The sequence below is a fragment of the Gossypium hirsutum genome, chromosome A10 (assembly GCF_007990345.1).
Source record: "Gossypium hirsutum isolate 1008001.06 chromosome A10, Gossypium_hirsutum_v2.1, whole genome shotgun sequence".
Lineage (NCBI taxonomy): Eukaryota > Viridiplantae > Streptophyta > Magnoliopsida > Malvales > Malvaceae > Gossypium > Gossypium hirsutum.
Genome location: NC_053433.1, coordinates 14215446 through 14223653, shown reverse-complemented (window position 1 = coordinate 14223653; position 8208 = coordinate 14215446). Strand labels below are relative to the sequence as shown.

Genomic DNA, 8208 nt, shown 5'->3' with positions numbered 1-8208 from the left:
ATCCCTCGTTGCGGAAGCTTTAATAAAACAATCTAAATGATCATGCGTTTAGAAAATACTTTAACTTTTTGAAAACCGAATTTCCTACGACCAGTAGGTATAAATCCATAAAGTAAAATAAATAAATAAAAACCCAAATTTAAAAGCAAAGTCCCAGAGGGTCCTTAAATTACAACCCAAATAGTCAATAACAATCAAATTATAAATCGTAAATTGAAAACCATGAAGTCCAAAAATTACTGTGGTCACCGCTGAGTCCTTCGTCGCACCGATCCATCTAAGTCTGGGGATTACCTGTGCACGTTAAACAAAAAGGGTGAGTTTATGTAAACTCAGTGTGTAATCCTGCAGAAACCAAAAAACAATCAGTATTCACAATGCCCAGTTGAACAGTCTTGGGCCTAAGCCCTTTTCAGTATCAGTGACAGTTTGGGCCTTAGCCCATCTCAGTACAGTGTCAAAAATGTAGTAGGGTCTTAGCCCATCACAGTATCAGTAGCAGTAACAGTTATGCTGTAGCAAAATCCTACCCAACTAGCATCTACACACCATCTTCGTCTAACCCTACACTCCATATGGGGATATAATGAACCCACCCATCCTTACACTCCAAGTAGTACCAAATGCGGCACAAAATAGTAGTTTGCAGTTGAGCTGCCAGTAAATTAGGCTTAAAGCCTTTCAATACACTTCCTCCGAATAACAACCCCCAACCCAATACAATGCAACATATAATGGATGATATGCTATTATGCAATTTCAGTACATTTATTCAGTTTAGATATTAACATGCTCAGTATAGATATCATTCAGTCAATTTCACACATTTAGGGGTCTAAGTAGCGCTTAGTGACCTTACAGTAGGTTCATAGTTGACTTGGGCGACCTGTGCACCTTAGAAACATTTCGGTAAATGGGCTCACATGCCCATGTGATTTGCCCGTGTGAGCCCACATGCCCGTGTCGCCAACTCGGCTCAAATTGGCCTTGGCCGTGTGATACATTTTTAATGTAGCCCATGCTAGCTAAATATTCATATATGTTTTCACTATTTACTTAGATGTTCATTCAAAGCTGTCTACTTGAGTCATTGTCACTAAATTATTTATATCTTGAGCTAAAAAATTCCAAATTAAGATTCGCTTGATGGTTTTGAAACTATACTCAAATTCCTTTCTACATAAAATTTTTACAAAATTATAGTTTATCAAATAAGTACAGTAAAATCTTCAAATTTATCCCTATTCTACTATTTGATAGCTTCAACCTTTTCTTACTAAAAATTATTTATATCTTAGTATGGAATTTGGATGATGTTTCCATTTGTTTCTCTTGAAAATAGACTATGAAGGGTTTAAACATATAAATTTAAGCCCCTAATTATTTTTTTTTACAATTTTTGATATTTTCCAAAGTCAGAATAGGGGAACCCAAAATCATTTTGACCTTGTCTCAAAAAATTTATTAGATCTCATAATTTACAATTTCATTGCTTACCATGTTTCTTCCATGAAAAACTAGACTCAATAAAATTTAATTTCATATTTTATTCAACCTCTAACTCAATTTTCACTAGTTTTGATGAATTTTCAAAGTTAGACTACTGTTGCTGTCTAAAACTATTTTAGTGCAAAATGTTGATTTCCAAGTTTATAATACCCTTATTTTCTTTCTCTACAATTTTTTTCGCATCATTTTCTCTTATTTCTCGACAGCAAGCAATTTTGACGTTTCACCAAATCCTGTTTTCTGCGTTTCAGGTACACACCTAGTATTGTTTTTGATGAGTAAGCATTCCTAAGCCTCCAAAACCTCGCTTGAGTAACCACGACTTCGCACAATCACAGCATCGATTCAAAACCACCAGCCCCTTGATTAACTCTGAGCACGCGTAACCAACGATGAACAACTGAATTTTGGTAGTAACTAGGGGAAAGAATTGGCAGAAGAGAGAAAAAAGAAGAAGAAGAAAACATTAGAAAAAGTTTGGAGAATTGGAGAGAAAATCGAAACTCTATTATTATTATTTTGCAACAAAAAGATAATCAAATTATTTTTTGATAGCCTCTCCCCAATTATCTCCTAAAATCACTGCCTATTAACCCACTAAAACACAACTGCTCAGAATTTTGCCCCAACACAACTCTTAGCTAAAATTGGAACAAAAATACTATCTCCATACCATCACAGAGAATTGAGCACAGGACCTCCAACACTCCAACACTCCACTTAACCACCAGACCAGCAGGTCTATTCTAATATAAACTTACCAACAATTAAACTTAAGCCATTTGCATAAGATTAAGGCTTTATTTATAAAAATACCAAAATTTGTCCAAGTAAGGCTTGAACTTGGGACCTCACACACACACCCAGAACACTTAATCACTGAAGCAGATACAGACTTGTGTGCCACACATACACGAAATCAAAAATTAAAATTTTGGGGCATTACACCTACTCCATGTAATCTACAGATTAAGCAAATTACAGATATGAGTCTTTGTCCAAGATGTGCAAGTGAGGCTGAAACTATTACTCATGTTTTAAGGGATTGTCCTGTGTCGAAAGATATTTGGAATAATATGAATTGAGTTTGGTTAGATGAGGTTTTACAAATGCACTTACTTGAGTGGATTACCTAGCTTTTTAGCAGAACTCCAGCTTTTTGTGTAAAGTATTTGTAGGTACAATGTGGTTCATCTGGACAAAGCGAAATAAGTGGGTGCATGAAGGGTAAAAAAGATCCGGGTTAGTCATTGCTGATTCTATACATAGATACATAAGGCAGCTTAAAGATCGGAATAATGTGTTACCTACTTCAAAAAGGAAGTTGGATTGTTGGAATCCATTGGTTTCTTCTTTGGTGAAAATCAACTTTGATGCAGCTTTTAGGAAATCTGACAATATCTCCTGTTCTGAGATTGTGGTTAGAGACAAAAATGGGAGATTTTTAGGGTTGAATGTGGTTTTAAATAGGAATATACCTTCCCCATTCACAGCTAAGGCCCTTGCTTCGGTACAGAGTCTTCAATGGGGGCTTGATCTAGGTTTTCAAAATGTTGTTGTGGAAGGAGACTCTTTGCCTATTATTCAAAAATTACGGAGTTGATGTGAAGATAAATCTATGATAGAGGCTTATATTAAAGATGGTATTGAATTGGGTAGATGTTTTCATACTTGTATTTTTAGCCATGTTCCAAGGTTGGCAAATGGAGTCACGCATGTTTTAGCAATAGAGCGCCTTAAGTCTTAGGAGCGGTGGTGCTTGAGAGGCAGAGTTGCGGAACATGCCAAAGCGGTAGTTGAAAGGGACAAAGGTGGATAGAAGGTGTTCTTCCCTAATTTTGCTGAAATGGTTTAGGAAAAGGGATGAGAAGGGTTTTGGGAAAAAAGAGAGGAGTGGAAGAGTTTTTGGGTGAGCGAAAAGATGGCTTTTCTTAAAAATATCTTTGATTTTCCAAACAGTTTTGTTTTTTTAGGAGGGGAGCAATTAATGTTGGCTACTGAGACTTTGGAAGTCTCTAGAGCTTCCTTCCATTGGTTAGCCTATCTTTGTTTATTTATTTTTTATGTTTATTTATTCTTATGCTTGGGCTTTTATCTTTTTGTTTGGTTTTTTGGGTTCCATTGTAGTCTTTTGTTTATTACGGACTTTTGTTATTGTTTTTGGGTTTTCTCATTATCTGTGTGTTTGAGACCATAATATTTTTGGAGTTTTTAGTTCTTAATAAAAATATCCAGCTATTTCATAAAAAAAGGAAAAGACTAATAACCAAATTTAACTAAAGGAACAAAAGAAAAAAAAACCAATTGACAAAAATGTAAGCTATATAAATTGTTACCATAATATTATCGTTAAAATTGACTTTACACAATTACATTTAATCATGGTGTAATATAAGAATTAACCGAATATTACGTGATTTCAAATTAACATTTCACAACTATATAAATATTGTTGTATAAAAATTTCAACATCTATATGATTATTGTTTCGTAAAGTATTTGACTGTCACATTTTATGGTTGCCAGAACAATTTTTTAACAATGACAAATAATCATTGCACAATGTAATATGCAACCAATTAAAATATCGTCACAAAATAATATTTGACAATCAATATTTAGTATCTAAATTTATTTTGTTACCAATTTTATTTTGCAACTAACTTGTAATGTAATAGTTTTTGTAGCACAAATATTATTGTGGCGTTAAAGATATGTAGACAATTTTATGGTAATTAAACATATTTAAATAATTAAATTAATTCGTCATAAAATATTATATTTGAAAAAGACAAAATAATTAAAAATGAAACTATAATTCAACATTTCATAATGGTTGATAATATCCATTCTTGTTGGAATTGGATTTGATATAAGTCCTTAAAAAAAGTGTTCATGGGTCAGGCATTGCTAATAAATGCTGTAAGAAAGTTGCAGAAAGTTGGCTGCAATTTTGGATTCAACACCTCCTGTAGAGAACAATGGAATGAGTTTTTGGAACAAAAAATTCCTAATATATATTTTATGTATAGTGTGTAAGGGCCCAATTCTGTCTGGGCCCAAACAAACCAAACTAAAAATAAATAAAGTCCAGTCCATTTACAAATACAAACAGTCCAAATACAAAAAAAAACCCTAATGGTTCAATAAATCCAAAACTTAAACTGTTTTCAGCAAAAAAAAAAACCTAAGCCTCTTCGCGTCGCAGCCTCTCTACGTCGCAAGCGTACCGTCTGCCACTCTTCTGCCACTACCACCTGCAAAAAGGAAGAATAAAGACCGATGCAAGTGCAAACACGCAAAGCAGTAAAAACAACAAAGAAAAAACAAAGAATAGTGACGGACAGTGTTGTCGTTCGACTATAAAAGCCATGACAGCCACCATGTATTTTTTTATTGACACACGAGAATAATAGAAAGAAAACAGATAATTTCAAAGGTAGCAACTTTATTTTTCTGATTTTATTTTCGAAGTAAATAAATAATAGTAGGTAAATAAAAAGAAACGAAACTACTTACCTTAACCGTCAAAGTCAGAGGGTTTTTCAATTTAAAGGGTGGCCGAGTCTATGGGCTCGCCGAAAATCCTGCGGGCGGCAACTAGAAACTGAAAGGTGCCTCAGTTTTCTTTTTTTTCTTTTTTTTTTTTGAAAATTTGATGGGTTTTTGGATGTTTTACCCTCATATCGGGATCAGAGAGAGTGAAATGGCCAAAACGACCCTTTTTTCGTGAACTCCGGCCGCCGTCACCAAAATGGTGGCCCAGCGATCAGAGCTCGAAGAGGGTGAAAGAGCAAAGAGAGAGCTCTCAAATTTTTTTTTACCTTTTATAGGCCATGTAAACGACAGCATTTAAGGTTGATTCCAGTAGCCTCAAAACGGCATCGTTTTGGACTTGACCCGCGTCCGACCCGATCGGCCCCCTAGGATCCACGTGTTTTCATTGGAGGGGATATTTGCGCTTTCGGCCCTTCCGCTTTTATGGCTCGTTGCAATTTAGTCCTATTTCATTTTTTTTCTTTGCTTTTTAATTTTACCTTACAATTTTATTTTACTTCATTTTAGTCTCCTGGGGAACGACGTCGTTCTAGGACAAGGAATAATTTTCCAGTTAGACCCTCCTCTTTTACGCGCATTCAATTTCGGTCCTCATTCGATTTTATTTATTATGAGCTGTGCCATTAATTTTGTTTTGATTTCAATTCAGTCCTTGTTCGATTAATTTCATTATTTATATATTAACTTATTTATTATTCTTCACCTTTTTAATACCTAAATTTAATACTATTCATATCTATTTTATTCATTTACTTATTTGTTCGTTATTCTTTTATCTTTAAATATTATTTATAGTTGTGTTATCAATTTATTTATTTATTTTTCATTCTATTACTTTTAAAATATTTAAATTTAATATTATGTATATTTATTTTATCTATTTACTTATTTATTCTTTTACTTTTTTTTAATACTTCAATTTTATGTTATTTGTTTTATCTATTAATCAATTAATTATTATTTTTTAAATATTTAAAATTGGACACCACTTATATTCATTAAGCACCTTTGATTTTCATTTTACATTTTGAGTTACTTTATTTATTATGTTGTGATGTAATAAATTGATTTTTTTATTATTGCTATATTCACATTATTATTGCCATAATATTTGTCCATTAACTTGTTATTTATCATTCTAATATAAATGTCCTACCCATATAGCTCGTGCACATTACTTCATTGTCATTACGTCATACGCTCCATTAAACATATTTTATGTTTTCATACCACGCCCGAATAAATTAAATGCGTATCACTTTAAGCATCATGTTCATTTTTTTGCACAATGAATAAAAAGAAAATTTTTAAATCAAAACGACAATCATTATCTTTTGGAATTAGCAAAGTTACAGAATATGTCTTCTTCCTAAAACCGAGATAATCGAATATATTTTAAAATAAATAAATTTTTTAGCGTTTATTCTTATTTTCGGTGATTTAAGGCATTGTATCCTAACTTACAAGATGTGATCCTTCCTTCTTGAGTAACTTGAAATAAACCCTTTTCATGAAATTTATTTTAGTTAAATAGTGCCTTTATACAAAAAGGATCGTGTTTTAAACTCCTTTCTTAAATTTTCAATTCACGACACTAAGACTTTAATTAATTAACTAAGTACCATTTTTGGGTGTTATGAGGGTGCTAATCCTTCCTCGTGTGTAACCGAATCCCGAACCCATTTCCTGAATTTTGTAGACAAAAAATATTTGTTTTAGTAAATTAAACCATTTACTAAAATGAATAAATTACGAGGTGACCCGATCGCACCTCATAGAAAAGATTAGTGGCGACTCCCATCTTTGTTTTCAAACTTAAGTCGATTTTGAAAAAAAGGGTTTCGACATCTTGGCGACTCCACTGGAGACAAATAAGAGAGTCAAGTAGCGAGTTTATTACTTTTGGTCTTTTTTATTGAAAATTGATAATTTCGTTTAAATTTACGACCTCTTTGTTACATTTCATCCTTAATGTTTTGATATTTCGGGTTGTATAACGATCTCGTACATCTGTTTTATTGGTTTGAAAGTTCTTTTGTGTGTTTATTCCATGATGCATTGCATAATCGCTCGATTTTACCCTTCTTAAGTGGGAGTGAGAAACTATTCCTTCATGAGGTCTTCACTTCCGTATAGGATAGTGAATCGCTTTCGGGATACATTCGTACCTATGTCTTCGTGAGATTTTCATCTCCGTATAGCCATAGGGAAATGTTTTCCCCTGAACTAAACTCGGTCTATATGAGCTTATAATGGGTGAGGATCGAGGAATCTGCCGATTCAGGTACCCTTTATTTAGAATCGAATCACATATAATGAGCCCTAAAAGACCACCTTAGGTAAGATCATACCAAACCCTGGTGGTCACCCGAATAGGTGCTCTATTTATTATTTCTTGTTTGCTCTGAATTCTATCTTAGTATGAAATGTACTAACTTTTTGTGTTTTGTTTTGACTGTGATTGCATGGCATTTTCATTATAAAAAAGATATTGATTTATGTTCAGTTACTAAATAGAGAGCTTGTCATGGAAAAGGGATTTCTTGATAAAGTGAAAGATAATGCGAGTTTCCGAATATGGTCCGAGAAAGCGCAACTAGAGAAGGGTGATAGTCTGACGGAAGGGTACATGTTAGAATTGTGGGATTTCACTCGCATTAGCATGACTCAGAACAATCTCCAAGAGTTGAAAAAATATGGGACCAATGGGAAGATGAAACTAAGTAGTTATTCTATTGTAACTATGGTGATCTACCTTATTCATTCGATGTTAAGGTGGATAAACACTTGTTTCGAGCATTTGCCCAGTATTGGAATCCCGTCTATAATTGTTTTACCTTTGGGAAGGTAGATTTGGTACCTACTGTAGAGGAGTATACTACTTTCCTTTGATGCTCGAGGATTCAAGCCGATAAAGCTTACTCTAGAGTAGCCAATGTCCCGACTTTCTTCAAGAAGATAATGAGCATCATGGGGATGAGTGACCAATGGGTCACGGCCTGAATCAAGCAAAAAGGAGATAGTAAATGTATCCCTTGGAAAAGTTTGAGGGATTTGATCCTAGCACATTCAAATATGAAGAAAAGGGTAGATGTCTTTACTTTAAGTGTTTACGGGTTGGTTATTTTCCCCAAAGTAGTA

At 33.7% G+C, this 8208-nt stretch overlaps 1 long non-coding RNA gene across 4 annotated transcripts; it reads right to left on the bottom strand.

The window, feature by feature from the left end:
• Positions 1–252: 252 nt before the first annotated feature.
• LOC121208232 (uncharacterized) lies at positions 253–3440 on the bottom strand. 4 transcript variants are annotated; one of them, XR_005903196.1, is made up of 6 exons: positions 3181–3440; positions 2988–3086; positions 2821–2913; positions 2629–2703; positions 1769–1926; positions 253–294 (listed from the first exon to the last, which is right to left on the bottom strand). It is a non-coding gene; the product is annotated as an uncharacterized lncRNA (long non-coding RNA). The 4 variants fall into 4 exon arrangements; XR_005903197.1 differs by lacking the exon at positions 253–294 and having other exon boundaries at positions 1639–1926; positions 2821–2918; XR_005903195.1 differs by lacking the exon at positions 253–294 and having other exon boundaries at positions 1639–1926; positions 2817–2913.
• Positions 3441–8208: the final 4768 nt, after the last annotated feature.